Genomic DNA, 24482 nt, shown 5'->3' with positions numbered 1-24482 from the left:
GTGAAGCGCCAAGGTTGCAGAGGGCAGGTGAACTTGAGTCGCCGCCAGGGAGCACCCAAGCTGATCGAGAATCTAAGGGATTCCATGTCCTACTGGCGGGGGACCTTCTGCGTTGCCACGGCGGGGTGGGAATACCAAGCTGGGTCCAACGAGGGGGAACCGACGTTTAGGAATAAGTCGGAGTTTCAGCATATCTGAGGTTGTTTACCGGTCTCCGCTGAACATAGCTGGCAGTTTCTCATATGTGTAGACTTGTAATTTTACTAACGATTATTGTTTGTGCAGCGGGATTGCGGTATAACCTGACGCGTGAAGAAGAGTGTCGCGTGGCACGCATCAGAGGCTGCTGGCGGAATCGCAACCTGTTGGACTTTCGCCTTCTTACCGGTTGGGAGTTGTTGGTCGATCAACGACTGACTCGCGCCGTTGGTAAGAAATCTCCGCCAACTGTTCCTTCGATCAGAGTGCCTCAGGCTGACCGGTTTTTTTTGTTGTTTTTTTTTTTATAGAAACTCCGCCAGGTAATAAAGCGAGCCGCGACGCTTTCGATAAGGCTATGGACCTCGCCGAGATCGATAACTTCCTGGAGAGCATGTACGACGAAGGGCTAGAGGCCCAGCAGACTGTTGTGAACCCCGACACGCTGGCGCTGAGCCCGTCCGAGGTGCCGGTGGTGCTACCCATGCCGTACCACTCCCATCTTGGTGGTGACGGCCTGCCGGTCGTTCAGGCGGGGGCCCATGTGGATGGCGGGAAGAAGGGATCCGCTACCGCAGCGCCGCAGAAGGAGCGGGTACTTGCCAACAGGCGTGGTTCTCATAAGGAGAGAACGGTGCAGCCGGTGGAGACTGTCACCGCTGCAAGGGAGGAGCCGCCGGCGAAGGGCTCGAAGCCCACTGCCGGGAACACAAATGTGCTCCCGAGAAAGCGCCGGTAGATTGACTCCCCCGACGAGGAAGAGGGGGACGATGTGGAGACCATCGGGGCCCGCCAGCAGAAGAAGGCTCAGCAAGCTCCGCTCAAGGCTCCCGTGGTGGAGAGAGAGGCGTCCGCGAGTGACCTGGACTCGTTCGCCGCGTATGCCGAATTCATGACTGACGGTGAGCGGGAGTTTCTCTATCATCTCTGCGAGCGGCTGGGGTTTGGCGGCCTAGCGGGGATTTCGCGCCCAACGGCCATTGATTAATCGCCCTATAGCTCGGCCTTTGGTCAATTGTCCGCTGGGCTGCATGAAATGTTCCTGGCGGCGTCGAAGCAGCCCCGGGTTGAGCGGGAGCTCAGGGAGGAGGTCCAAAGTCTCCAGAGGGAGCTGGTGGAGGTGAGGGACAGGCTGGCGGAGGTGGAACGGCGCCTGACAAAGGCAGACTGTGACGCCGCGGAAGCCCGCGGCAAGCTGACGGTGGCCATCAAGCGGGACCTGGAGAGGAATGAACGCGTCTCCAAGTTGGAGCAGGACGTGGCCTTGCTGCAGGAGCGGGTAGCCGCTAAGGATAAGAAGATCGATATCCTGCAGCGGGAGTCCGCCGCCAGACTAGCCGAGGTGAAGAGGCTGGAGGGTGAGGTCGCCCGCCTGAAAGCTGAAAGGGGCAGCGCTGTGGCCGCCGCTGTTGAGGCGTTCAAACAGTCGGCGGAGTATAAAAAGGCCATGACTGAGGCGGCGAAGGCTGGGGCCCTAGCAAATGTGGAGATGTTGAAGCAGAAGGGCGCTATTGACTTTGTGAAGGCGTCCCAGCCCACTGTGCCGGCAGCCAAGAATGCCCCGCCGACGAAGGATGTGGTCCCTGTCCCAGCGGAAGGCGCTCGCTTGGGCAGTGGAGAGAGCGGCGCACGCCCGGTGGATGGCTCCCAGCGGACTCCTCCTCCTACCCAGTTGGAGGTGTCCCGTGCTGGTTTCCTGGTGGCTCATACTCGGGCGGACGGTACCATAGAGACTCCCAGTCAAACCACCAGAGGGTCTGACCAAACAAGCCGCGCGTGCACCCACCGCCGCACGCTGAAGGTGAAGAAGCTGAGGCCAACCCCTGAGATGTTGGAACCTCCCTTTTTTTTTTTGTAGCCGCTGAGGCGTAACACTTTGTAATGAACATTTTTATATGGAATGAAGTTTTGAATTTTGGTTTGTCATGATATGCCTGTACCGCTAGGGTTTTGACTTAGAAATTTCTTTTGCCAATCAATGAAACATTAAAGGGATTAAGATTGGTCCAAGTGCACCGCGTAGCGGACGTGGTCTGCTGACGATTGCTGGCGTTGCCAGTTGCCCTCGGTGCTAGACTTGGGAACAATGGTTTGAATAATTCCTCATTTCATTGATAGCTGTTTGATCAGCGTGTACAAAAGTGGGGTAGTACCCGTTGGGTAGCTTCCCTTAGCTAAATATTGAACAAAAATTTAGCTAAGTCAAGATGCTCCTGGGTAGCGGCATGACTATTTGTAGTAATACCGAAGGTGTTCGGTATTCCAAGGGTGGGTCGTTGTGACGCCATCCTTGCTCATTAAGTAGAAGGTGCCTGGGTTAACGACTTCCACAATTTTGTATGGACCTTCCCAAGTTGGGCGGAGTTTTGTTGGCGGTGGAATGACTTCCTTCATTACCCAGTCCCCCAATTGGAGGTTCCGAGCTTTGACTCTGGCGTTGTAGAAATGCGATACCCGCTGCTTGTTTTGCAAGTTGTGCAAGTGGGCGTTGTGTCGTTTTTCTTCTAGGAGGTCCTTGTCCAGGTTGACGCCGTCGCTGTTGGTCTCTGGGCAGTAGCCTTCGACCCTAGCGGTAGGTTGAGTGACCTCAATAGGTAGGACAGCCTCTGATCCGAACATCATACAGAAAGGCGTTTCACCAGTGGCGGAAGTTGGAGTTGTCCGGATGGCCCATAGAACCTCTTGAAGCTTCTCCGCCCACAAACCCTTGGCGTTGTTGAGTTTCTTTTTTAGCAGCTTCTTGATTATCTTGTTTGCTGCTTCGACCTGGCCGTTGGTTTGGGGGTGGGCGACAGACGCAAAACTCAATTTGGTGCCAAGATTGGCGGTAAAAGACATGAGTTCTTTGTTATTGAACTGCGTGCCGTTGTCTGTAATGATTGTATGTGGGACACCATAGTGGCAGTAGATGTTCTTCTAGAGGAAGTGAATTACCTTGGCGGTGGTTATTGCCGTCAGTGGCTCCGCCTCTATCCACTTGCTGTTGTAGTCGATAGCAAAAATGATGTATTTGAACTGGCCCTTGGTGGTTTGGAATTTTCCCATCAAGTCGAGGCCCCACAAAGAGTGAACCCATGGGCCAATGATGATTGACAGCGGCTCTGTCGGTGCATGTGGGAGATCAGCATACTGTTGGCATTTGTGGCAAGATCTCGATATCCGCCGGGCGTCATCACCAAGTGTGGGCCAGAAGTAGCCTTGTCGCATTGTACGATTGGCCAAGGATCTAGCGCCTGAGTGGTTTCCACATTCTCCGCCGTGGATCTCCGCTAGCACGACCTTTCCCTCCTCTGGGGTTAGACAACGGAGGTTGGGATGGGTGAATCCTTGGTGGTAAAGCCTGCCATTCTGGATGTTGTAGCGGGTTGCTCTCCGCTTGAGCTGTCGCGCTTGGATTTTGTCCTCCGGCAATGTCCCGCTGCACTTGTATGCGATGATCTCGTCCATCCAGCTGGGATTGATGACAGGACCCGCCCCGGATTTCACCCTGAAATCCGAAGTGACCCTGCGGGGCCCACCTTAGAAGAAATTCTACCAAAAATTTGGCGGAACTTCCCCTAAAATGGGCAACCCAAACCTGTAGGGAACATTTACACTTCTCAATCGAATCATCCTTATGCCCCTGGAGCCACCCTGCTCCCCAAATTAACATCAATCTCCAATTCACAAAACACATATCTCAACTTGAATAACATAAATCCCATAGGTAATCAGAGCAATTCTAACAGAAAGGTATATGAGGAAAACCTAATTCAAAGGCAGATGCGGAAGCCATGCTGCTGACTATGCCTCAATTTCGTGTACGCCCGACCTCAACTCATTCGCCTGCAAACTGGGCATTTGAAACCGAAGGGCCCAGGGGAAAAGTATTGAAAACACGTTAGTGTGAGTGGACAAAAATAAACAATTCTAAACGAAAGAAATTTTATACTTTCCCCATTTATTTCCTTAAAAACTCTCGATGCATGCAACGATTTAGAAAACAAATCACGAGAAGCTCCGCTCAAGAAAAACCGACTAGCCCCGCTAGTCAGAAACAACTGAGAAAAAAGATCGAAACTCCAATACTCAACAGGATAAGACCAGCCCCGCTGGTTACACGGAAATCAGACTAGGCCCCGCTAGTCGAGAAATAATAGGATATGGGGAAGATATATCACCATACGGGTAATGGAGCCTCCCAGGCTCTACCTATCCTCGACTGCCACTCACACATAGATTGTGCGAGGAGGAGAACTAATAACCTCAACTTCCACTCACACATAGATTGTGCGAGGAGGAGACCAAATAACCTCGACTGCCACCCACGTGAGGAGGAGAATAAATCACCTCTACTGCCACTCACCAACACAAAGTAAGTGAGGAGGAGAATAAGCTACCTCAACTGCCACTCACCAACACAAAGTCGGTGAGGAGGAGACCTAATCACATAACCCGCGTATGGTGAGGAGAAACCATCGAAAACCAGTAAATCCGTAAATCCATAAGGCTTCTCCAAAATCTCTCAAGATAAAATCCATGTATTCAACGACGTGACCCCGCACGCCAAGATAGTCTCGAAATCATAAACAAATGGGCGAGAATTAATAAATCATTATAATTTATTTAGGAAATCCCATTTCCGATAATATTCCAGAAAAATCTCGAAATCATCATTAAGGCATTCCCAATGCCAAAACCGAAAGTCGATAAATATATAAGAAAATCCAACTCCATCGAAACTCATCTCGAGAATCTTCCAGGAACTTAAATCGGCAATTAGAAATATACTTAATTCCGGAAAATTACCTCGGAAATAAGCAATTGTCAAATAATATTATAAATCATAATCAACCTTTGAAACTCGTTGTCAAGAGCGACTCCACGTGATAAACCGAGATCGAATTTCCGAAAATCAAATCATTTGCTCAATAAGTAATATGATTAAAACTAGAGCATTATTTAAGAAAATAAATGCATGCATCAATATTTAAAAATAAAAGTCCACTCACAGGTGAGTCTCGCAGCTAATCCTGCTGCCTACCCGTATCCCCTCGCTCAAGGGATCAATCCGTCCTGTAGCGAATGGACAGGATATAATTAACCATAGTAAGGAAATAATCTCAAAATCAAAACTCATTCCCTATGGAGTTAGTATTCGTTACTCATAAATTCTTATAAAATCCCACACTTCAATTTGGGATTAAATTCTTGAATACGGAATTTCCTTAACAATTCGACATCCTCACTAAATCTTAAATCATCGCAAGGATTGATTCGATAACTTAGTCAATTTAATTTCAATTCCTTAACCATAAATAACCACCAAATTATAACACAACTCCTTTTCCAAAATTTCCACATTCTTTCATAATTTTCCTTTTCAATCCACAATTACTTTTCCAACTTTCCAACACATTAATTCAATACTAAACTATAACCAAGAGCATTTTAACCCACAATATTCAAAACAATCTTTACCAACATCAAATTTCCAAGAAACCTCAAACCAAACAACCTCAAGCCTAAAACAAGTTCAAAATAATCTCAACAACACACCCATCAACTTCCATACCTGCAACAACAACCAAAATCAAGCAGAAAAGGCCGGAGAAATCAAACAAAAACCAAGAACCCGACAGTTACTGTTCACGTTACTGTTCACACGCTCAAACACCTTCAAATCTTCCTCCATAGATCAAAACAAGCTACAACAAGGTTAGGAACACGTTCAGCACCTCACCAACAACCAAAACCCTCAAGGAATCCGGCCGGAAACCGCCGGAAACCGGAGATCAAAGCAAAACCCGATTTTCCCTTTTTTGAAATCCCTCACCAATTTCTTCTCAAATCAAGGCTACCCAAATCAGAAATCTTACCTTAGATGCAAGAGGAGGAAGAGAGGATCCTCTAATGGCCGGTGGTGCGGACGGTGGCGGTGATTTCGCCGGAAATGGGTTCCGGTTTCGCAGCAAGGAAAGGAAAGAAAGAGAAAAAAAAAGAAGAAAGAAGGAGGGGGGGGGGGGGGGGGGGGCTGGAATCGGGTTCTCCCGATTTCACTCTCTCTCTCTCTCCTTTTTTTACCCACTTTCCTTTAAAATAATAGGGAAATAATAACCATAATAGTAAATTTCCATTTTTGGTCATAACTTTTCCGTAGAAACTCCGATTTAAACAAACTACGTGTCCACGAACTCGATTTTTCATATTCTACGACATTCTCAAGGAAACTTCCTAATTTACCGGACTAAAGAAAAAGTCACTCTTCGGTCAATAACGGTAAAATTTAACTAGTAAAAATTTTAAGGTACGGGGTATTACAATCTCCCCTCCTTAAAAAAATTTCGTCCTCGAAATTGTACCTGTCATGGAAAAAAAATGTGGGTACTGCCGCTTCATTTGCTCTTCTGATTCCCAAGTAGCTTTTTCGATGAGATGATTCATCCACAATACCTTAACCAAAGGTATAACCTTACTTCGGAGTCCCTGCTCACGACGATCGAGGATCTGTACTGGTTCTTCATATGTTAAATCCCCTCTAAGTGTAATGGGTTAAACTGATAACACGTGAAGAATCGGCTATGTACTTGCGAAGCATGGATACGTGGAAAACATCATGTATCCCAGATAGTTGTGGAGATAAAGCCAAGCGGTAAGCAACAAGACCAATTCGTTCCACAAATTCATAGGAATCAATATACCTTGGACTAAGTTTCCCACGTTTACCAAACCTTACCACACCCTTCCAAGGAGATAACTTCAAAAACACCCAACCACCAACTTGAAATTCAAGATACTTCCTGCGGTTATCAGCGTAGCTCTTTTGTGTGGTTTGAGCCGTCTTGAGTCTCTCTCTAATCACCTTAATTTTATCTATTGTGATTCCAATAATTTCAGGACCAATAAGTTGTCTTTCTCCCACTTCATCCCAAAAGAAAGGTTTACCTCCATTCGTGATTGAAAAACCTTATGTTCAAAGCAACCTGTTAATGGTTCTATAAGTAAGTAAAAGCGTAGTGTTACGTGGGCGTAAAGCACCTCAAATACTGCAGAGAGAAAAGAAATCAACTCGTGAATTAAGAAAAAGAGATATTGAAGCAACAACGTAATCCACAAGAAGGAAATAAATTCTTTCATAGTCCCCAAAAGACTAATCGAGAAATCCCTCATAGAATGCTACCAGAATCCCGAATCTTGTTGACTAGCATCACCCCGCAACGAAAACTACTACCAACCTTCGCCATAACTCAAGGATTTTAAACTAAGATCATAACCACATCACCTAGCACTTCCACTTGAATTACTATGGACACCCTGTGGCGTCACGACGACTATTTCTTGATCTCAAGTTCAACAATTTCACCCAAATGGATATCCAATGACACCTAATAGTACCTTCATGCGCAATAAACATGATCAAAACCATTGTAAGACGATCCGAATGTCCTTGATTTCTGAAACCTTTCAAAACTTCAATACACCCCTTTTTGCGCTCTTAATTGGTTTCAAATTCCAAATTCTTGCTACACGGGGCCATTCCCCCCTGACCTCATCACCAGTTTTAAGGTTAAGGACACCCGTCCAACATCATGTATCACTCCCAACGATACCAAGATCCGAAGGTGGTCCCACCACCTAACGATCAAATTTCCAAGTTCAACCCACAAAAAGTTTTTCTCAAAATACAACTCAGAACTCTGGTCAAACTATGACCTGAAATACTTTCCGAGTCAACTGGGAAAACCCATGTCCTTAGAGTTACTCTACTTACTATTCTTATAAAATCTCAACCATTCCATCTATCGCTTGCTCCACCAAGAACTTACCACAATTCAATCCCAATGACTTCACGATTTAGAATTCGAATCAAACTCCGTATCACATAGTAATTCGCTTGAACCACTATGGATACCCAACAGTGTCACTACCGTCACTCCCCGAATTTGCATTAAACCATTTCACCGAAAATGAAACACCAAAGACAAACTTGTACAACATCATTTTCAAAGAGTTGGTTCTAATCCCTTGAAAAACTTTAAGCGTCCCGCTTACTTAAATTTAAAACATAGAAACAACTTCAAAAACTCACTACTGTACATCTCCATACGATCCCTAATTTAAAAAGACTAATTCATAACTCAAAGAGCCAAAAAAAATCAATTTCCTTCACTTGAACAAAACTGTGGAATACTCAAAGTTTACTTAAAGTCGATATTCTCAAGTGACAATCGTCTTCACTGAAATGAGAATAAGATCGCTGAAATCCGCTCTCCGAACCACACTTAATTAATAAGATTTCGGCTACAACAATAATCTCAATAACTTCCCTGTGCTAACCAAAATCGCACCAAATTCCGAACCTCTTCTCACTGAGAAATAAACCAACAACACAACTCAATCATAGCAGCTCACCATTTAATACCTTCATTAAATGTCGGTTGAAACCTTGATAAAACTTAAGTCCAATCAATTAATTCCAAACTCAACTCCTACTTCCTGTTCAAGTCATCTTACTATTAAACACATAATGGTGATCAGATATCACTCGTACCAAAACTTTCTACACTATTCCAATCAAGAGTCATCATGTCGTAAAAAGGTCGATCAAAGCGAGAACTAATATCATAAACAACTTAACCCATCGCCACCAGTAATGGCACCAAGGTAGTAAAAATTCACTCAATTCTTCCAAAACATTCCGTTACTTTCAACCATTCCACTCAAATAATCAAGGACAGACATCGGCACAATCTCAAGTACAAAAGTTATTCCTAATCCTCCCAATTGAATACCGACAAAGATCGTAACTCCATTGTAAAACTTCAAGCATCCAAATAAATACTCAAGTTTCAAACATAAAATTATTTCAAAAGTCCATTCTATCCATCTCCCAATTCTCTACAATCTAGAACTTAATAAGATGATACAATAACTCAAATTATCTGGAATCAATTTCTTTCACTACGAATAAAACTAAATCCAAATGTCATGGTCAGGTCAATGACTCAAGATGACCAGTCCTATGATTTTCAAGTAATCTCCAACGGCTGCAGTAATGTCTCAGATGTCGCTTATGTAACCGGTCACGTTAAGTAGACATCACCCGAAACTGGGTTCAAAGTGAGAACCACCATTACTACTAATTCTGCTTCTAACAACAATCCTGATTCCTGAAGCAATTATATTATCAAGGGACAGCCAAAGCTATGGTTGCTCGTCTCAGACACTCAAGCACGAAATAGAACTCCAGTCTCGCACATTAACCTTGCTCCAATAAACTTACTGGCGTCGAGGAAGAAATAACCACAACATTTTCTCGAATCATACTTCGTAGCACAACTCAAAATTGTATAGTCTTACTCTACCATCAGCAGGGAAATGTGGAAAACATGCAAACAATCCACTACGCAACGAAAACCCTAGGAGGTCGGCGTACAAAAGGCATAGCACCTAAAGGAACATCATCTAGACATGCACCTTACACACTTAATGAATACATCAGCACCGAAGAGTAAACGATGGGGAACCGCTGCAGTCGGGCCATCACTCGGGAGGTACTGTGTAACATCAAGCATGTAAGGTAACAGGATAGAAACAAGTCTACAGAATCTGACAACCTAATGCTCTGATACCAACTGACAGGACCCGCCCCGGATTTCACCCTGAAATCCGAAGTGACCCTGCGGGGCCCACCTTAGAAGAAATTCTACCAAAAATTTGGCGGAACTTCCCCTAAAATGGGCAACCCAAACCTGTAGGGAACATTTACACTTCTCAATCGAATCATCCTTATGCCCCTGGAGCCACCCTGCTCCCCAAATCAACATCAATCTCCAATTCACAAAACACATATCTCAACTTGAATAACATAAATCCCATAGGTAATCAGAGCAATTCTAACAGAAAGGTATATGAGGAAAACCTAATTCAAAGGCAGATGCGGAAGCCATGCTGCTGACTATGCCTCAATTTCGTGTACGCCCGACCTCAACTCATTCGCCTGCAAACTGGGCATTTGAAACCGAAGGGCCCAGGGGAAAAGTATTGAAAACACGTTAGTGTGAGTGGACAAAAATAAACAATTCTAAACGAAAGAAATTTTATACTTTCCCCATTTATTTCCTTAAAAACTCTCGATGCATGCAACGATTTAGAAAACAAATCACGAGAAGCTCCGCTCAAGAAAAACCGACTAGCCCCGCTAGTCAGAAACAACTGAGAAAAAAGATCGAAACTCCAATACTCAACAGGATAAGACCAGCCCCGCTGGTTACATGGAAATCAGACTAGGCCCCGCTAGTCGAGAAATAATAGGATATGGGGAAGATATATCACCATACGGGTAATGGAGCCTCCCAGGCTCTACCTATCCTCGACTGCCACTCACACATAGATTGTGCGAGGAGGAGAACTAATAACCTCAACTTCCACTCACACATAGATTGTGCGAGGAGGAGACCAAATAACCTCGACTGCCACCCACGTGAGGAGGAGAATAAATCACCTCTACTGCCACTCACCAACACAAAGTAAGTGAGGAGGAGAATAAGCTACCTCAACTGCCACTCACCAACACAAAGTCGGTGAGGAGGAGACCTAATCACATAACCCGCGTATGGTGAGGAGAAACCATCGAAAACCAGTAAATCCGTAAATCCATAAGGCTTCTCCAAAATCTCTCAAGATAAAATCCATGTATTCAACGACGTGACCCCGCACGCCAAGATAGTCTCGAAATCATAAACAAATGGGCGAGAATTAATAAATCATTATAATTTATTTAGGAAATCCCATTTCCGATAATATTCCAGAAAAATCTCGAAATCATCATTAAGGCATTCCCAATGCCAAAACCGAAAGTCGATAAATATATAAGAAAATCCAACTCCATCGAAACTCATCTCGAGAATCTTCCAGGAACTTAAATCGGCAATTAGAAATATACTTAATTCCGGAAAATTACCTCGGAAATAAGCAATTGTCAAATAATATTATAAATCATAATCAACCTTTGAAACTCGTTGTCGAGAGCGACTCCACGAGATAAACCGAGATCGAATTTCCGAAAATCAAATCATTTGCTCAATAAGTAATATGATTAAAACTAGAGCATTATTTAAGAAAATAAATGCATGCATCAATATTTAAAAATAAAAGTCCACTCACAGGTGAGTCTCGCAGCTAATCCTGCTGCCTACCCGTATCCCCTCGCTCAAGGGATCAATCCGTCCTGTAGCGAATGGACAGGATATAATTAACCATAGTAAGGAAATAATCTCAAAATCAAAACTCATTCCCTATGGAGTTAGTATTCGTTACTCATAAATTCTTATAAAATCCCACACTTCAATTTGGGATTAAATTCTTGAATACGGAATTTCCTTAACAATTCGACATCCTCACTAAATCTTAAATCATCGCAAGGATTGATTCGATAACTTAGTCAATTTAATTTCAATTCCTTAACCATAAATAACCACCAAATTATAACACAACTCCTTTTCCAAAATTTCCACATTCTTTCATAATTTTCCTTTTCAATCCACAATTACTTTTCCAACTTTCCAACACATTAATTCAATACTAAACTATAACCAAGAGCATTTTAACCCACAATATTCAAAACAATCTTTACCAACATCAAATTTCCAAGAAACCTCAAACCAAACAACCTCAAGCCTAAAACAAGTTCAAAATAATCTCAACAACACACCCATCAACTTCCATACCTGCAACAACAACCAAAATCAAGCAGAAAAGGCCGGAGAAATCAAACAAAAACCAAGAACCCGACAGTTACTGTTCACGTTACTGTTCACACGCTCAAACACCTTCAAATCTTCCTCCATAGATCAAAACAAGCTACAACAAGGTTAGGAACACGTTCAGCACCTCACCAACAACCAAAACCCTCAAGGAATCCGGCCGGAAACCGCCGGAAACCGGAGATCAAAGCAAAACCCGATTTTCCCTTTTTTGAAATCCCTCACCAATTTCTTCTCAAATCAAGGCTACCCAAATCAGAAATCTTACCTTAGATGCAAGAGGAGGAAGAGAGGATCCTCTAATGGCCGGTGGTGCGGACGGTGGCGGTGATTTCGCCGGAAATGGGTTCCGGTTTCGCAGCAAGGAAAGGAAAGAAAGAGAAAAAAAAAGAAGAAAGAAGGAGGGGGGGGGGGGGGGCTGGAATCGGGTTCTCCCGATTTCACTCTCTCTCTCTCTCCTTTTTTTACCCACTTTCCTTTAAAATAATAGGGAAATAATAACCATAATAGTAAATTTCCATTTTTGGTCATAACTTTTCCGTAGAAACTCCGATTTAAACAAACTACGTGTCCACGAACTCGATTTTTCATATTCTACGACATTCTCAAGGAAACTTCCTAATTTACCGGACTAAAGAAAAAGTCACTCTTCGGTCAATAACGGTAAAATTTAACTAGTAAAAATTTTAAGGTACGGGGTATTACAATCTCCCCTCCTTAAAAAAATTTCGTCCTCGAAATTGTACCTGTCATGGAAAAAAAATGTGGGTACTGCCGCTTCATTTGCTCTTCTGATTCCCAAGTAGCTTTTTCGATGAGATGATTCATCCACAATACCTTAACCAAAGGTATAACCTTACTTCGGAGTCCCTGCTCACGACGATCGAGGATCTGTACTGGTTCTTCATATGTTAAATCCCCTCTAAGTGTAATGGGTTAAACTGATAACACGTGAAGAATCGGCTATGTACTTGCGAAGCATGGATACGTGGAAAACATCATGTATCCCAGATAGTTGTGGAGATAAAGCCAAGCGGTAAGCAACAAGACCAATTCGTTCCACAAATTCATAGGAATCAATATACCTTGGACTAAGTTTCCCACGTTTACCAAACCTTACCACACCCTTCCAAGGAGATAACTTCAAAAACACCCAACCACCAACTTGAAATTCAAGATACTTCCTGCGGTTATCAGCGTAGCTCTTTTGTGTGGTTTGAGCCGTCTTGAGTCTCTCTCTAATCACCTTAATTTTATCTATTGTGATTCCAATAATTTCAGGACCAATAAGTTGTCTTTCTCCCACTTCATCCCAAAAGAAAGGTTTACCTCCATTCGTGATTGAAAAACCTTATGTTCAAAGCAACCTGTTAATGGTTCTATAAGTAAGTAAAAGCGTAGTGTTACGTGGGCGTAAAGCACCTCAAATACTGCAGAGAGAAAAGAAATCAACTCGTGAATTAAGAAAAAGAGATATTGAAGCAACAACGTAATCCACAAGAAGGAAATAAATTCTTTCATAGTCCCCAAAAGACTAATCGAGAAATCCCTCATAGAATGCTACCAGAATCCCGAATCTTGTTGACTAGCATCACCCCGCAACGAAAACTACTACCAACCTTCGCCATAACTCAAGGATTTTAAACTAAGATCATAACCACATCACCTAGCACTTCCACTTGAATTACTATGGACACCCTGTGGCGTCACGACGACTATTTCTTGATCTCAAGTTCAACAATTTCACCCAAATGGATATCCAATGACACCTAATAGTACCTTCATGCGCAATAAACATGATCAAAACCATTGTAAGACGATCCGAATGTCCTTGATTTCTGAAACCTTTCAAAACTTCAATACACCCCTTTTTGCGCTCTTAATTGGTTTCAAATTCCAAATTCTTGCTACACGGGGCCATTCCCCCCTGACCTCATCACCAGTTTTAAGGTTAAGGACACCCGTCCAACATCATGTATCACTCCCAACGATACCAAGATCCGAAGGTGGTCCCACCACCTAACGATCAAATTTCCAAGTTCAACCCACAAAAAGTTTTTCTCAAAATACAACTCAGAACTCTGGTCAAACTATGACCTGAAATACTTTCCGAGTCAACTGGGAAAACCCATGTCCTTAGAGTTACTCTACTTACTATTCTTATAAAATCTCAACCATTCCATCTATCGCTTGCTCCACCAAGAACTTACCACAATTCAATCCCAATGACTTCACGATTTAGAATTCGAATCAAACTCCGTATCACATAGTAATTCGCTTGAACCACTATGGATACCCAACAGTGTCACTACCGTCACTCCCCGAATTTGCATTAAACCATTTCACCGAAAATGAAACACCAAAGACAAACTTGTACAACATCATTTTCAAAGAGTTGGTTCTAATCCCTTGAAAAACTTTAAGCGTCCCGCTTACTTAAATTTAAAACATAGAAACAACTTCAAAAACTCACTACTGTACATCTCCATACGATCCCTAATTTAAAAAGACTAATTCATAACTCAAAGAGCCAAAAAAAATCAATTTCCTTCACTTGAACAAAACTGTGGAATACTCAAAGTTTACTTAAAGTCGATATTCTCAAGTGACAATCGTCTTCACTGAAATGAGAATAAGATCGCTGAAATCCGCTCTCCGAACCACACTTAATTAATAAGATTTCGGCTACAACAATAATCTCAATAACTTCCCTGTGCTAACCAAAATCGCACCAAATTCCGAACCTCTTCTCACTGAGAAATAAACCAACAACACAACTCAATCATAGCAGCTCACCATTTAATACCTTCATTAAATGTCGGTTGAAACCTTGATAAAACTTAAGTCCAATCAATTAATTCCAAACTCAACTCCTACTTCCTGTTCAAGTCATCTTACTATTAAACACATAATGGTGATCAGATATCACTCGTACCAAAACTTTCTACACTATTCCAATCAAGAGTCATCATGTCGTAAAAAGGTCGATCAAAGCGAGAACTAATATCATAAACAACTTAACCCATCGCCACCAGTAATGGCACCAAGGTAGTAAAAATTCACTCAATTCTTCCAAAACATTCCGTTACTTTCAACCATTCCACTCAAATAATCAAGGACAGACATCGGCACAATCTCAAGTACAAAAGTTATTCCTAATCCTCCCAATTGAATACCGACAAAGATCGTAACTCCATTGTAAAACTTCAAGCATCCAAATAAATACTCAAGTTTCAAACATAAAATTATTTCAAAAGTCCATTCTATCCATCTCCCAATTCTCTACAATCTAGAACTTAATAAGATGATACAATAACTCAAATTATCTGGAATCAATTTCTTTCACTACGAATAAAACTAAATCCAAATGTCATGGTCAGGTCAATGACTCAAGATGACCAGTCCTATGATTTTCAAGTAATCTCCAACGGCTGCAGTAATGTCTCAGATGTCGCTTATGTAACCGGTCACGTTAAGTAGACATCACCCGAAACTGGGTTCAAAGTGAGAACCACCATTACTACTAATTCTGCTTCTAACAACAATCCTGATTCCTGAAGCAATTATATTATCAAGGGACAGCCAAAGCTATGGTTGCTCGTCTCAGACACTCAAGCACGAAATAGAACTCCAGTCTCGCACATTAACCTTGCTCCAATAAACTTACTGGCGTCGAGGAAGAAATAACCACAACATTTTCTCGAATCATACTTCGTAGCACAACTCAAAATTGTATAGTCTTACTCTACCATCAGCAGGGAAATGTGGAAAACATGCAAACAATCCACTACGCAACGAAAACCCTAGGAGGTCGGCGTACAAAAGGCATAGCACCTAAAGGAACATCATCTAGACATGCACCTTACACACTTAATGAATACATCAGCACCGAAGAGTATACGATGGGGAACCGCTGCAGTCGGGCCATCACTCGGGAGGTACTGTGTAACATCAAGCATGTAAGGTAACAGGATAGAAACAAGTCTACAGAATCTGACAACCTAATGCTCTGATACCAACTGACAGGACCCGCCCCGGATTTCACCCTGAAATCCGAAGTGACCCTGCGGGGCCCACCTTAGAAGAAATTCTACCAAAAATTTGGCGGAACTTCCCCTAAAATGGGCAACCCAAACCTGTAGGGAACATTTACACTTCTCAATCGAATCATCCTTATGCCCCTGGAGCCACCCTGCTCCCCAAATCAACATCAATCTCCAATTCACAAAACACATATCTCAACTTGAATAACATAAATCCCATAGGTAATCAGAGCAATTCTAACAGAAAGGTATATGAGGAAAACCTAATTCAAAGGCAGATGCGGAAGCCATGCTGCTGACTATGCCTCAATTTCGTGTACGCCCGACCTCAACTCATTCGCCTGCAAACTGGGCATTTGAAACCGAAGGGCCCAGGGGAAAAGTATTGAAAACACGTTAGTGTGAGTGGACAAAAATAAACAATTCTAAACGAAAGAAATTTTATACTTTCCCCATTTATTTCCTTAAAAACTCTCGATGCATGCAACGATTTAGAAAACAAATCACGAGAAGCTCCGCTCAAGAAAAACCGACTAGCCCCGCTAGTCAGAAACAACTGAGAAAAAAGATCGAAACTCCAATACTCAACAGGATAAGACCAGCCCCGCTGGTTACATGGAAATCAGACTAGGCCCCGCTAGTCGAGAAATAATAGGATATGGGGAAGATATATCACCATACGGGTAATGGAGCCTCCCAGGCTCTACCTATCCTCGACTGCCACTCACACATAGATTGTGCGAGGAGGAGAACTAATAACCTCAACTTCCACTCACACATAGATTGTGCGAGGAGGAGACCAAATAACCTCGACTGCCACCCACGTGAGGAGGAGAATAAATCACCTCTACTGCCACTCACCAACACAAAGTAAGTGAGGAGGAGAATAAGCTACCTCAACTGCCACTCACCAACACAAAGTCGGTGAGGAGGAGACCTAATCACATAACCCGCGTATGGTGAGGAGAAACCATCGAAAACCAGTAAATCCGTAAATCCATAAGGCTTCTCCAAAATCTCTCAAGATAAAATCCATGTATTCAACGACGTGACCCCGCACGCCAAGATAGTCTCGAAATCATAAACAAATGGGCGAGAATTAATAAATCATTATAATTTATTTAGGAAATCCCATTTCCGATAATATTCCAGAAAAATCTCGAAATCATCATTAAGGCATTCCCAATGCCAAAACCGAAAGTCGATAAATATATAAGAAAATCCAACTCCATCGAAACTCATCTCGAGAATCTTCCAGGAACTTAAATCGGCAATTAGAAATATACTTAATTCCGGAAAATTACCTCGGAAATAAGCAATTGTCAAATAATATTATAAATCATAATCAACCTTTGAAACTCGTTGTCGAGAGCGACTCCACGAGATAAACCGAGATCGAATTTCCGAAAATCAAATCATTTGCTCAATAAGTAATATGATTAAAACTAGAGCATTATTTAAGAAAATAAATGCATGCATCAATATTTAAAAATAAAAGTCCACTCACAGGTGAGTCTCGCAGCTAATCCTGCTGCCTACCCGTATCCCCTCGCTCAAGGGATCAATCCGTCCTGTAGCGAATGGACAGGATATAATTAACCATAGTAAGGAAATAATCTCAAAATCAAAACTCATTCCCTATGGAGTTAGTATTCGTTACTCATAAATTCTTATAAAATCCCACACTTCAATTTGGGATTAAATTCTTGAATACGGAATTTCCTTAACAATTCGACATCCTCACTAAATCTTAAATCATCGCAAGGATTGATTCGATAACTTAGTCAATTTAATTTCAATTCCTTAACCATAAATAACCACCAAATTATAACACAACTCCTTTTCCAAAATTTCCACATTCTTTCATAATTTTCCTTTTCAATCCACAATTACTTTTCCAACTTTCCAACACATTAATTCAATACTAAACTATAACCAAGAGCATTTTAACCCACAATATTCAAAACAATCTTTACCAACATCAAATTTCCAAGAAACCTCAAACCAAACAACCTCAAGCCTAAAACAAGTTCAAAATAATCTCAACAACACACCCATCAACTTCCATACCTGCAACAACAACCAAAATCAAGCAGAAAAGGCCGGAGAAATCAAACAAAAACCAAGAACCCGACAGTTACTGTTCACGTTACTGTTCACACGCTCAAACACCTTCAAATCTTCCTCCATAGATCAAAACAAGCTACAACAAGGTTAGGAACACGTTCAGCACCTCACCAACAACCAAAACCCTCAAGGAATCCGGCCGGAAACCGCCGGAAACCGGAGATCAAAGCAAAACCCGATTTTCCCTTTTTTGAAATCCCTCACCAATTTCTTCTCAAATCAAGGCTACCCAAATCAGAAATCTTACCTTAGATGCAAGAGGAGGAAGAGAGGATCCTCTAATGGCCGGTGGTGCGGACGGTGGCGGTGATTTCGCCGGAAATGGGTTCCGGTTTCGCAGCAAGGAAAGGAAAGAAAGAGAAAAAAAAAGAAGAAAGAAGGAGGGGGGGGGGGGCTGGAATCGGGTTCTCCCGATTTCACTCTCTCTCTCTCTCCTTTTTTTACCCACTTTCCTTTAAAATAATAGGGAAATAATAACCATAATAGTAAATTTCCATTTTTGGTCATAACTTTTCCGTAGAAACTCCGATTTAAACAAACTACGTGTCCACGAACTCGATTTTTCATATTCTACGACATTCTCAAGGAAACTTCCTAATTTACCGGACTAAAGAAAAAGTCACTCTTCGGTCAATAACGGTAAAATTTAACTAGTAAAAATTTTAAGGTACGGGGTATTACAATTGACCTCAATGTTGAAGATTTCTGCCAGGGTCTTTGTGATACTTGGCTTGTCGAGGAACTTCACTCTTGTGTCCGCTGGACTCTGATGTGGCTGGGCGGTTGCCAGTCTCGCCAGAGAATCAGCCCTGGCGTTCTTTTCCCTGGGGATTTGTGTGATGGTGTGAAATTTGAATTTTTTTAGCAGTGTCTTGACGTACCCCAAATATGCCGCTAACTGTTGGTCCTTGGCTTGAAAGCTGTCGTTGACCTGGTTAACGACTAATTGTGAGTCGCTGAAGATGTTGACGCTGTCAGCACCTGAGTCGATGGCGAGGAGTAGGCCGGCGATGAGTGCCTCGTACTCCGCCATGTTGTTTGAAGCTTTGAAGTTGAATTTCAACGCGTATTCCGCGTTCAGTCCTCCGGGTCCTGTTAAGATGACTCCAGCGCCGCTGGCCTTGGCGCTAGCGGAGCCGTCCACATGCAGGTTCCAAGCTGAGTGTAGGGGAGCTGCCTCTTCAGCGGTTATCACTTCCGCTCCGGGCTCTGGCTGACGCTCGGTGAGTTCGGCAATGAAGTCTGCCACTGCCTGGCCTTTCATGGCGGTTCTTGGTTTGTAATCAATGTCGAACTCGCTGAGCTCAATGGCCCACTTGCTGAGGCGTCTCGAATGTTCAGGGTGTTGCATTACCTACCTCAGCGGTAGATTGGTTAACACATGGATTGTGTGGGCCTTAAAGTATTGGAGGAGGCGCCTGGCGGCAACGATGAGTGCGAGAGCCAGTTGCTCTAGAGGAGGATACCTTGTTACTGCTCCGTTCATGCCCCTACCGGCGTAGAATACTGGGAGCTCATCCTGGCCCTCCAGCCGGACAATGGCGCAGCTTACCGTTGATACCGATACTGCTAGGTATATGTACAGTGTTTCTCCTTGCACAGGAATAGAGAGGAGTGAGACTGCCGCTAGGTATTCCTTCAGGCCCTGGAACGCCACCTGACACTCTGGGTTCCAGTTGATGACTTTCTAGTGAGTCGTTTTGAGGAGCTTAAAAAATGGGGCACACTTATCAGTGAGTCTGGAGATGAATCGAGAAAGGGCGGTTAACTTGCCCTGGAGGCACTGGACGTGCACCTTATACTCAGGATCCGCCAGGTCGAGGATGGCTTGTACTTTGTCCGGGTTAGCCTCGATGCCTCGTTCACTGACGATATAACCCAGAAACTTGCTGGCGGTGACGCCAAAGAAACATTTTTCTGGGTTGAGGCGCATGCCATAGGCCAGGAGAATGGTTACTATGATTTTGAGGTTTGCCACATGTCCGCTAGCTTTTAAGCTCTTGACCAACATATCGTCCACGTAGACCTCGATTATTTTTCCGAGATGTTCCGCGAACATGGCGTTCATCAGTCGTTGATAAGTTGCACCGGCGTTCTTCAGACCGAAAGGCATCACATTGTAGCAGTAGAGGCTCTTGTCGGTGGTGAAGGTGGTGCACTCCAGGTCGCCGGGATGCATCTTGATCTGATTATAGCCGGAGAAAGCGTCCATCATGCTAAGGAGCTCATGGCCGGCGGTTGCATCGACCAGTTGATCAATGCGAGGTAGCGGAAAACTATCCTTTGGGCATGCCTTGTTGAGATTTTTGAAGTCGACACACATCCGCCACTTTCCGCTGGGCTTCTTGACCATGACCAAGTTGGAAATCCACTGGGGATAGATGACTTGGCGGATGAACCCAATGCCTTGGAGTTTTGCAACCTCCTCTCCTATTGCCCGGTATTTTTCCTCATCAAAGGCCCTCTGCTTCTGTTTGATGGGATAAAATGATGGTTTGATGGTCAACTTGTGTGTGATGATTTCAGGAGAGATACCTGGCATGTCCGCGTATGACCATGCAAAGACAGCAGCATTGTCACGTAGGAATTGAGTGAGTTCCGCCGCTACCTCCGGGTCTAGTTGGGCGCCTATGCGGACTGTCCGCTCAGGGTGCTCGTCCGAGATGCAGACAACCTTTAGTGATGTTTCCAGGTCGACCGGCTCCTTCTTTACATACTTTTTCTCCTCATCTCTAGGGTCCTTGAAGATATTTGGTGGCGGTGCCTGATTACCCACCGTCAGGATTTCATGGCGGCGTGCCGACCGCGCTATAGCCGTTGAATAGCATTCTCGTGCCAGCTGTTGACTTCCCCTCACACAGCCCGTGCCGTTGGGTGTGGGGAACTTCATGAGAAGCATGTATCCGGCAATGATGCACTTGAGCTTGTTGAGTGCCGGCCGTCCAATGGTGGCATTATACGAACTGAAGCAACGACAATTATGAATTCCGTATGTACCTCCGCCATACATGGACTAGTGCCAATAACCAGCCGCATGTAGTCCGACCCCAGCGGTTGCGTGACGTCCCCGGAGAAGCTGAGCAGTGGCTCGTGATCTTGGAGTAGTTTCTTGTTCCGCTTGAGATGGTCATAGCAACCGCTGAAGATGACGTTGACAGCGGACCCGCTATCCACCAGGATTCTCCCCACTGAAAATCTGCCAAGAATGGCGTCGACCAAGAATGGGTCGTCATGGGGTAAATGCACTCCGCGCTCCTCCTCCTCTGAGAAGGTAATAGGTTCCCAACCTGCCTTTAGGAGTTTGGCGGATCTCTCGTAGCGGATGTTGCAGACTTCCTTTGGGTGATTAGCGCGTGCATAACGCTTCCTTGCCCTGTGAGACATGCTAGTGATTGGGGCACCGCCGTCGATGGTGTTGATGCGGCCCAAGGTCTCAACATTGGCTATCACAGGTGGTGGTTGGCGCACCTTGAACTGCTCCATCTTGCCGTCACGGTACAAGGTCTCAATGGCCGTTTTGAGAGCATTGCAGCTGTTGGTATTGTGACCGCTGTCCTCGTGGTATTTGCACCACTTGCCTGTGTTTCTTGGTTTTCCCGTTTTTGGGTATCTTGGTGGGGGTGGCGGTGGGATCTGATCCTTGCATTGATTGTATATTTCCTCATATGAGGCTGTGAGGACTGTAAACACTGCATACCGCTGAGAGGACTCCGCCTGCTTGTTGCGGTTATCCCCATGGGTTGGGCGGTTGCCCTTGTTGTAGTGCTGGTCCCTCTGCCGCTTGTTCTGGTGGTGGCCCTGCTGCCACTCCCTCTTCTTGTCAGTTGGCGGCGCTGAAGGGGTCTTGTTAGCAGTTTCCTGATGACTGGGGGATGGCTGTGTTGACTTTGTTGGTATTGCTGGTGGCGGTGGGGTTTCTCCATATGTGATGAATTTCGCTTGGGCGTGAATGACCGCCTCACTCATGACGTGGTCATATGCCTCATTTGGATGATTGTAGTTGAGGTGATAGAGGAATGGCCCCTTGAGGAGTCCCTGCTTGAAGGCCGCCGATGCCATTGTTTTGTCTAAATCGCGGCACTGAGATGCTGCCGCCCGCCACCTTGTCACAAATGCCTTCAGTGACTCGTCTGCCCCTTGCTTGACGCTGAATAGCTGACTTGTGTTGTGATGTCCGGCGGACAATAAGATGAACCGAGAGAGGAAGGCGTGTGATAGTGCATGGAATGAATCAATGGACCCTGGCGGACACTCGAAGAACCAGTTCATAGCCTCACCATCTAGCGTTTCACTGAACAAGTGGCACAGGGTGGCGTCGTCAAATCCCTTGTTGTTGGTGACCTTCTTGAAGGTGTCCATATGGACGAAGGGGTCAGACATGCCGCAGTAATGTGACATCTTTGGGGTTTTGGCATACGCTGGTCTGATAGCCTGCAGAATCGCAGCGGTGAAGGGTCCAGGTCTGGAAGCGAAAAGTGGATTTTGAGTTGGCGCTGGGGCGCCCGATTCCGTCCGGATTAATCTCTGCTCCAGTTGTTGCATCCTTTCCAATATCTGGGCGGTTGCATCGCCGGCGGAACCAACTTGGATATTCCGCTGGACCTGTCGGCGCCTTGGCGCAGGCGGATTGCCCTCAGTCCTCGCTCTAGCTTCCGAGCGGTTGGTGTGCGGCAGTGACTCCACCTCCTGCTCCAGCATTAGTTGGGGGATGGGCGGTGGTCCCATCCCTAATAGTTTAGGTGGGTCGAGTGGTACCTGCATATGTATGACTGGCCCTGGTACCAATGTTCCAGTGTTGGGCCGACTACGCCTGGTGCTGCGTGACTGCTCGCTCTGCGCTGGATTGGCGGTGGCTTCCAGCGTCCTTTTTAGTTCATCAAAACGTGACATCAGCGTAGCCACCTGTTTTTGGGCCTCAGCCTTCTCCTTGCTCTCCTCTTCACGTTCTCTGTTTGCCTTGTGAAGGTCCGCCAGTGCCAGCTCGTACATAGTGATGAGATCTTGGCCGGTGGGCGGCTGCTGCTTGGATTTGCCTCAACGCTGGGGTTGGCTGGGGTTGTGAATAGTGCGAGGTTAACTCCTACCGCTGGGTCGGAGGGTTGGGGAATGGCGGATTGGTCCGCCTGCTCTTCAGCGTTTCCCCCGGTACTGTTAGTCATGGTGAATGTGGTGGGATGACATTTTGTTCAAGGATTCCCACAGACGGCGCCAATGTTAATGTCTAAAAGTTCAGCGATAGCTAAACCTTTGTTAACGCTGATCCGATGGGCGGATCGATACTTGTGATGTTCTCAAGGTTTCCGCTACCTGTCAAGTAAAATACAGAGGGCGTCAGAGGGAGACCGCGCTGGGCGGTCTTCAACTCTCCGATGCCTAAGTTAGTCAATGTATTTATGTTGACAAAGTAACAGTAGGTAAGTACTAAATGCGTAATTAATGAGGATAGAGGAGAGAACCTTTTATAGGTGAGGAGGAGGCTGATCTTCTCCTTGTTTTCGATGTGGGACTGATGTGCTTCAGTCCCCAGCTTCAGGAGCTTCTGATGCTATCTTGGCACGGCGCGTGGCGGCGCATCGCCGGTGATCTGGGGGTGATCCGAGGCTTAGGCTGTAGCTCGCCTGGCGGTGTATCTGTATGTTATTCCTTTGGCGGGAATTAGTACCTCTGGCGGTACAATGAGCGTAGCCCATTATAGCTAATTATGCTCGTAAATGTACATGTATGTACAACTTCCTACCGTTAAGCTGCAAGGGCGCTGCCTCAGCTTCAGCCCCGATTATCCTAACCTGCAGTATTAACCCCTACACCGTTTGAATAGTGTACCGGGTTGCCATACAACAAACCCGGTAAGCTTTTGCAAGCCCGTATGAGTAATTCAAAACAGTCAACATAACTCACACCAGAAATAAGGAAAACAACTCACGCTTTGATTCCTTAAAACACGAAATAAAGGAGAATAACTCACTCTTTAATTCCCAATCAAATCGAAATAAAAGAAAGCAACTTACACCTTGGTTTCTTTTAAAACGACACAGAAAGCAACACGCTCCTTGGTTTCTATCAAATATAACATAGAAAACAACTCACACTTGAATTCTATCAAAATAACATAGAAAGCAACTCACTCCTTGATTTCTATAATTGTACCAAAATCGTACCATAGAAAACAACCCACACCTTGATTTCTATCAAATATAACATAGAAAACAACTCACACTTGAATTCTATCAAAATAACATAGAAAGCAACTCACTCCTTGATTTCTATCAATTGTACCAAAATCGTACCATAGAAAACAACCCACACCTTGATTTCTATCAAATATAACATAGAAAACAACTCACACCTTGAATTCTATCAATTGTACCAT

The 24482-nt window shown here is 44.5% G+C and overlaps 2 long non-coding RNA genes across 5 annotated transcripts; both read right to left on the bottom strand.

Moving 5' to 3' along the window:
• Positions 1-3659: 3659 nt before the first annotated feature.
• LOC133734783 (uncharacterized) lies at positions 3660-6187 on the bottom strand. 2 transcript variants are annotated; one of them, XR_009858573.1, is made up of 5 exons: positions 6057-6187; positions 5753-5885; positions 5190-5253; positions 3946-4030; positions 3660-3831 (listed from the first exon to the last, which is right to left on the bottom strand). It is a non-coding gene; the product is annotated as an uncharacterized LOC133734783 (long non-coding RNA). The 2 variants fall into 2 exon arrangements; XR_009858574.1 differs by having other exon boundaries at positions 3660-3775.
• A 3573-nt stretch (positions 6188-9760) lies between these two features.
• LOC133734781 (uncharacterized) lies at positions 9761-18471 on the bottom strand. Of its 3 annotated transcripts, XR_009858571.1 has the most exons (6): positions 18360-18471; positions 18056-18188; positions 17493-17556; positions 11907-12039; positions 11344-11407; positions 9761-10184 (listed from the first exon to the last, which is right to left on the bottom strand). It is a non-coding gene; the product is annotated as an uncharacterized LOC133734781 (long non-coding RNA). The 3 variants fall into 3 exon arrangements; XR_009858570.1 differs by lacking the exons at positions 17493-17556; positions 18056-18188; positions 18360-18471 and adding an exon at positions 12211-12341; XR_009858572.1 differs by lacking the exons at positions 9761-10184; positions 11344-11407; positions 11907-12039 and adding an exon at positions 15932-16333.
• Positions 18472-24482: the final 6011 nt, after the last annotated feature.

The sequence above is a fragment of the Rosa rugosa genome, chromosome 2, assembly GCF_958449725.1.
Source record: "Rosa rugosa chromosome 2, drRosRugo1.1, whole genome shotgun sequence".
NCBI lineage: Eukaryota > Viridiplantae > Streptophyta > Magnoliopsida > Rosales > Rosaceae > Rosa > Rosa rugosa.
This window is presented reverse-complemented; position numbering and strand designations above follow the sequence as displayed.